Source organism: Durio zibethinus, chromosome 7 (genome assembly GCF_047325235.1).
Source record: "Durio zibethinus cultivar Kanyao isolate XHJ-2024 chromosome 7, ASM4732523v1, whole genome shotgun sequence".
NCBI lineage: Eukaryota > Viridiplantae > Streptophyta > Magnoliopsida > Malvales > Malvaceae > Durio > Durio zibethinus.
In genome coordinates this window covers 14,547,871-14,554,840 of record NC_143168.1, presented here as the reverse complement: position 1 = coordinate 14,554,840, position 6,970 = coordinate 14,547,871, and the positions used below count along the sequence as shown (strand labels likewise).

The window sequence follows — 6,970 nt, the reverse complement described above, 5'->3', positions numbered from 1 at the left end:
TGACAAAACAATGGTTTTGTAAACATTTTTTAAGTGTTCACTTCAAACTCACCAAACACCCAAGTTTGATTTATAATAGATGCAAAAGTTCACTACAAACATTTTAACGGGAAACTTGTTTTAACATCTCTTTAAACAAAAGTTCAAAAAGCAAGAACTCTCTATCCACCTAGTTTGAACCTTTAAAAAGATGGGTATTTATGATCCCATCCACCTGATTGACATGTGGGGAGAAAATTCTAAGAGTAATGTCAATCAACATATATTGCATCACTGATTGTTGAAGTAGATAAGTAGATAGATAAAGATTTGAGATTGTTTTATGTGAAATGCTTGCACCTTTTAACAAGTATGACTGAAAAACAACTAAACCTATTGATAAAAGACAAAGTTGGTTTGCACAAAATTGTGAGGTTACACATAAAAGCCATTTGTAGAAAAAGGCATATGTTCAACAGTTAGAAAATAGTCATTTAAAGTTGATTCAATTTGAGTAAGAGCTTGAACGAATGAGGCAACAAGGTCTTTAAATGGGTGGTGGGTAAAAAGGTGGTCATCTTGGATTCTCTAGAATAGTGAACTCGAGGATTGTTGCATTTGAGATTGAATATGAACATTGGATAGAAGAATAAAATAGATAAACATGTGAATTAAGGACCACTTTGGATGCCCATATAAGCAATATAGAGCTTGGCATACTAGTTGAAAGTGGCTAAAGCCATTATTATGAATTTTTCCACATGAAATTAACTACTACAAAGGCCAATATATTCTATGTGATGTTTGGCATGTGGTACATGAACCAATCAATTGTTCATGTTAGAAATTGGTTAGATCATGTTATGTTTTATAGTTTTTGCCTTTTGACCTGTTTGTGGTCCAGTAAAATTTGGATGTTCTTCTTAGTGATGATTGGTTTAACATTTTATGCTTTATTTAAGTCATGATTTTAATTATTTAGTTATTATTTTCATTTTTTAAAAAAATGTAAATACTAAACACATTTTCATAATTTTTATTTTTGAAATAATTTTTCATTTTCATGTACCAAACATGTTTTTTAAAATTCTAAGAAAACAAAAATTTTTTTTCTACAACCAAACGTAGCCTAAGTTTTGAAAGAAATAAGTGAAAAGGAAATGAATTAATTTTTAAACATTAGAATAAGACCATTTTTACTAAAATCAAAGGATAAAATGTAATCAATTGGTACCATTTTGACAGGCAATATGTGGGTGCTAATCTTTTTCCACGTGTAATTGACTTATCGACCTAATTTTATTTTTGCAGACCACAAAAATGTTCTTTTATAAAACTTTAAGCCAATTTTAGATGTTTTTATCAAAATGACAAAAATTTTAGGTGGCCAATAACATCTTAAAAAAAAAAAATAGTGGTGACTTCTCAGTTTTTTTTTTTTTTTTGAAAATGCATTTTAGCATCTTGCTCATTTTTCATTCCCTAAGTCTAGTGGTCAAGTTCCTCAGACCCATATGTCACAACAACTTGGTAACTGGATACATTTTTTAGAATCAAGCCAAAGATTGATTGCATGTTATCCAAAATTTTAGTTTAATGGTCCTAGTTAGTGTTTAATCTTAATTTCTTGATTTTAATTTTCTTGTTTTCTTAAAAAGTGAAAATTTTGAAAAAAAATAAAAAAAATTGAAAAAATATTTTGATTTCAATTTCTTTGTTTCCAAAGAATTAAGAATAAATGTGTGTTTTACATTTCATGCATATTTTAATCATGCCATTTTTTTTAAATTTTGTTGTTATTTATTCTATTTTTAATAATTTTAGGGCATTTAGGATAGGGGTATTTTAAGAAAGTGTGAAAGGTTTGTATGTTCCTTCGTACACACTCACATTGCTTTGCATGTATAGCTTTATATCCAAGCTCTAACCCTTTTTAGGAGAAAGTGAAGTAGATACATTCTTGCAAGGTGTAAATTTTTGTAATAGCTAGTGAAACACTCTCACTAAGATTGAACCATGTCTACTTGTAGCCTATAATGGGTAGGATTAGAGTGCCTCATTAGTTTGTGACAGATGATAATATAAGGAACAATTTAGGAACCTTTAGACGTGTCAATTCCTAACTCGGCATATGGTGAGCTATAGCGAGCCAGCCATAGGTAAAGCCATGCCCATCCTCTCAATAGAAATTGACCTTAAATAAGTTACATGAAAGAATGCTCCTTACCTTTTTCATTTGCTTTTTGTTAGTTTGAATTATTGCTTTTAACCAAAAAAAAAAAAGGAAAAACCATTAAGAATTGCATTTCTTTACAAATAAAACAAAAACAATAATGAAAACAAAAAAGTAAAAAAAATTAAAAAAATTAAAAAAAAAGAAAAAATGAAATAATAAAAAGAGGGGAAAAAAGGAAAAAAAACAAAAGTGGAATAAATGAAAAAATGAAAAAGGGATTTAAAAAATTTATTAATAAAAATATGTGAGAATTTATCTTGTTACTTTGCATGTGCATTTCAATTTTCTTATTGACTAATTTTTCTTTTTTCTTTTTTTGTTTTCTTGTTCTTGTTTGTTTCATGCATCATTCTTGACATAAAGCATCAAAGATATGCATTATAGATAATTAATTGGTAGAAGTTTTCATGGCATTCAAAGAATCTCAAGTAGGGTCTTTAGTTAACAAGTCATTCTAAGAGGTTAGGGATCGGTCAGAATATAGGTAGCAAATAAAGGGAGATTGTTTGAGGGATGAGTATGTTGCAAGCCTCTGGAGGTCGTATATATAGACTTAAGATGGAATGATATAGTAGATTTGGGGGGAATTTGAAGTCAATGGGACCCAAAAAGGAAAACCTCTTTCATAGCGAAGTATGTTGACATTACCCTATTATTGATGGTGAAACCTAATGATCAGATGTTGAAGGCTGCAATAAGGTTTTAGAATTTGGCATATTGATAAGATGGAATGATATAGTAGATTTGGAGGGAATTTGAAGTCAATGGGACCAAAAAGGAAAACCTCTTTCATAGCGAAGTATGGAGACATTACCCTATTATTGATGGTGAAACCTAATGATCAGATGTTGAAGGCTGCAATAAGGTTCTGGAATTTGGCATATTGATGCTTCACGTTTAACAAGAAAGATTTAACACCTACTATAGAAGAGTACTCTGCATTGCTACATTTAGATATACCTAAACTCGATATAGTGTATTAGAAACACAAAATCTGTCGAGATATAAGAAAAAGTTAGCAAAGATAATTAAGGTTGAGGTTTAGGTGATTGATAAAAAGAAATAGACTAGCAAAGGGATGCCATGGACTTTCTTAAGAGATGCTATGCTTCAAAGTTCTAATGAAGATCGAATTAAGGATATGTTTGTGATAGCACCTAATTATATAATGGTTTTGTATATTAAAATGGGAGCAAAAATTTAAAATTTTGTTGATTTTTGGTGCCTTAAAGCTAATTTTGTGATTTTTAATGATTTAAGACCTTAGGACATGATTTTTATGCAAGTCATCCAAGCTTACATGCAAAGTTGATTTTTGACCATGCATAAGGATGTAGCTGAACCTATGTGGCATTATAACAGTTGATCCATTCATCAAAAAAGAAGAGTTTGTATGCTTCAGGTACTCTATCATCATTTGGCTAAATCATTTACATGGAGCATACACCTTCAAAGAATTTCAATTGCACTAGGACTTATTCATGTGGCCAAGAGAGGAATTTGCATCCATGAAGGACTCTTACACCATTTTGCCAATTCAACTACAAGAAGAGATAACGTTCACTTAAAGAATTTAACAAGCATAAGGACTCTCATATCGAATATTCATTCAACTGAGATAAAATCTAAGAGGATTTCATGTAATTTTAAACTAACAAGGACCCTAGGCGCATCGATAAGGGTGTTTTTAATAGATAATTGCTTGCTCTTTGAATAGTTACACATGAAGAAAGATTTTAGTCATTTGAATTACAAGAGATTGGATGAAATTCAAACACATTAAATTGTAATCCAAGGCTTAGTTGAGTCTGCGAAGTAGTCTTGAATCAAGGTTACTTCCTAAAATATCCATTCGATTACACCTCTTTAAAAAACAAGAGTATTATTTCGTCAAAGCACTTTGAAGATGAAGATTAACCATATCTTTTAGTAGTTGATTTAAAATTAAATTCTTGTAAACTTATCCCCCAATGGCCAAACCACTTCTATAAATAGAGAGGCCATTTTCACTTATTTCATCATACTTCATTCTTTTGTTTTGTTTTTTTTTTTTTTTTTCATTCCTTAGTTCTTTTTTAGTTTAGTTATTGGCTTAGGTGACAAATTTGCAAATAACAAAAGCTTTGTTTCTTTAAATTCTTTTCTTTAATTCAAGAAGTGTTCATTTCTCATGATTTCTTTCTTTTTAAGCATTCTTCCTTGTTTTTGGCAAGCATTATTTTATTTTACAAGTTTGATTCAATCTTTTCTACTCTAATGCAATGCAAGTTTCAACCACATAATTCTTTTACATTCAAATTCTTTGATTTCATGTTTGGCAATCTCAATTTTTCTTTGTTTTCAAATTTTCTATTCTTATTTTTTTTTATCTTGTTTGGCTCTTCTCTCTAGCTTACCAAGTAATGGTTGGATAAGTGAGATCGAAGCCAACATTACTCTTCTTTTATTATTTTGCAATCAACCCTAAATTTTCAATTGTTTAGATATGAGAGCTTAGGCTTTCAATTTTGGTACTTGAGAACTACCCAACAATTACAATCTGTAATCCTTTGGGAAACAATATTGGAATACTTCTATTTTATTACTTAATCTGTGCACTTATAGGTTATACAAAAGTAACAATCAAGTTTTGGGTGCCTTTGTTGGGGATTATAAGGATGTTTTCAATGTTAATAAGGATTTTCTAACCTTTTGTAAGCTAAACATTTTTTTTTTATTTTTACTTGCTTTAATGTGTTCTTTTTTCTGTTTTGGTTATGTTAAACTTCTATTGCAATGAGGCTAGAACTTTTGGGGACTATAAAGAGCCATCTCTTGAGTATTCCCAAACCTAACCATCATGACGCACTACTCAAAGATATGTATAAAACCCATTTTCAACCTCAACCTCACAATTAGCCTCTTTGGTTGAAAAGGTAAATGATCTTGAAAGAAAGCATAATTTTAGACAAGTTTATTTAGTCTAATGTTAATTTTATAATAGTCATGGTTATGGGGGCAAATACTATAGTGATAGGTGTCAAGAAAATCAATGTAATTTTTATTCAAACACCTACACTTAAGATTGGGAGGATTATCCTAATTATACATAGGGAAGCAATCAAGAGCTATCATCCACATATACCCCAATATGCCTGATGAACCTTCTATTTCAGCAATACTCTCCTTAAACAAAAAAATCACCTCAAGAAAAGAAATCAAACATGAAAATGCTAACCTAATTATTGTAGTTCAATAATGCAACTATCCAAAGCCAAGTCGCGTCCATTAAAAATCTTGAAACCTAACTAGGTTAACTATCTCAAGCCATAGCCAATCAACCTTGAAGAACCTTGCATAGTAATACCAAGTCCAACCTAAAGAAACCAAGTAAAGAGGCATGCAATGATATGTACTTTTATGGGAAAGAAGGGACTTATTTTTTTGATGATGATGATGAGAAAGATTTAATTGATCAGCTTATGGCAATGAACCTACCTAGTTTTGTAAAAGTAGTTGATGAGAAAAAAGTGTAAAAAAAAGATCCATAAAAGGATGATGATGAACATATGGATTTTGTAAGGGAAGATAAAGAACTCATCTTTGTTGTAAGAGCACTTTTGGCAAGTGTAAAACCTAAGGTGGAAATAACTATGAAAACATAGAAGAAAAGTAAGAGATTGAGGAATATGTTGAAGAACGAGATGATGAGGTGCCTATTGTGATTGATCTTCTAAAATTTGTTAGGGTAGTGGATGAAGAGATGGTAAAAGTGAATGATCATTATGATAAAATGAAAGTAAAGAAAGATGGATTGGCTTTAGGATTTGACATTCTTGAAGAATCTAGCAATAATCCCTTTGAAAGTGAATTTGAGCCTTACAGTCCACCCATACCAATTCCCTAACCTTGTGAAAATCATGATTGAGAATTGAATAAGGAGGAGAAGTCAGTTAATGAGGGTTGTTTAGTTGATGAATTGCTTAAACCTTTAGAAATATCCTTCATTAAGCCTAAGAAAAAGGATGAGAAGACATCACCCATTTTGATGAAACCAACCTTATAGTTTCCATGGTCATACATTTTTCACTAGTACTAAAGTCAATGCCCAACGACCATAGTCCAATGGTAATGAAGACATTACTAGAGGTTGGAGATCTAGCCAAAATAATCGAGCTACACTGCCAGTTAGAGTCTGTTGATAAAGATATGGTAAGAAAAGAAACCATTAAGTGGATAGATGCTTGTGTTAAGTGTGGTCTAGTTATGTAATCCCATGGAAAAAAGTATGATCAAGCTTGACCAAAATTAGCACTGTTTAGGAGGTAACCCAAGTTTTACTTTAATAGTTTGTGTTTTCTTTATCTTTATTAGGACAAGTATGTTTTGATGTTTTTGTTTGAGTTTGTTCTTATAGGGATGAAATGGATGCAAGGAGGATGCCTCATACAAAAGAAGGTTCAGCCTTGAAGTAGATTTGGGGAGTATTTATTTTCTTTTGTTCTGATATATTGTTTAACTTAAGTGTGTAAGGAGGGGGAAAGAATGCTCTTTGAACTGTTTTTCTAAATTTTAATCCAATTTCACTTTCAAACCAAATTAATAGACTAGATTTCATTTATATGCACACTTAGTTGATTTTACAAAAGGTTTTATGATTGACTTAAGTATGATATGAAGTTTGAATATGAGAATGGTGGAACTTGAAAGGAATTATTAAGCATGTTTCTCTTTAGATATGATTTTTGTACATATATTTTTATTATATTTCAAGGA

At 30.7% G+C, this 6,970-nt stretch overlaps 1 pseudogene; it reads left to right on the top strand.

Annotated features, from left to right (window-relative positions):
- The first annotated feature begins 329 nt into the window (after nucleotides 1–329).
- LOC111278008 (transcription factor TGA1 pseudogene) lies at nucleotides 330–6,669 on the top strand (annotated as a pseudogene).
- The last annotated feature ends 301 nt before the right edge of the window (nucleotides 6,670–6,970 follow it).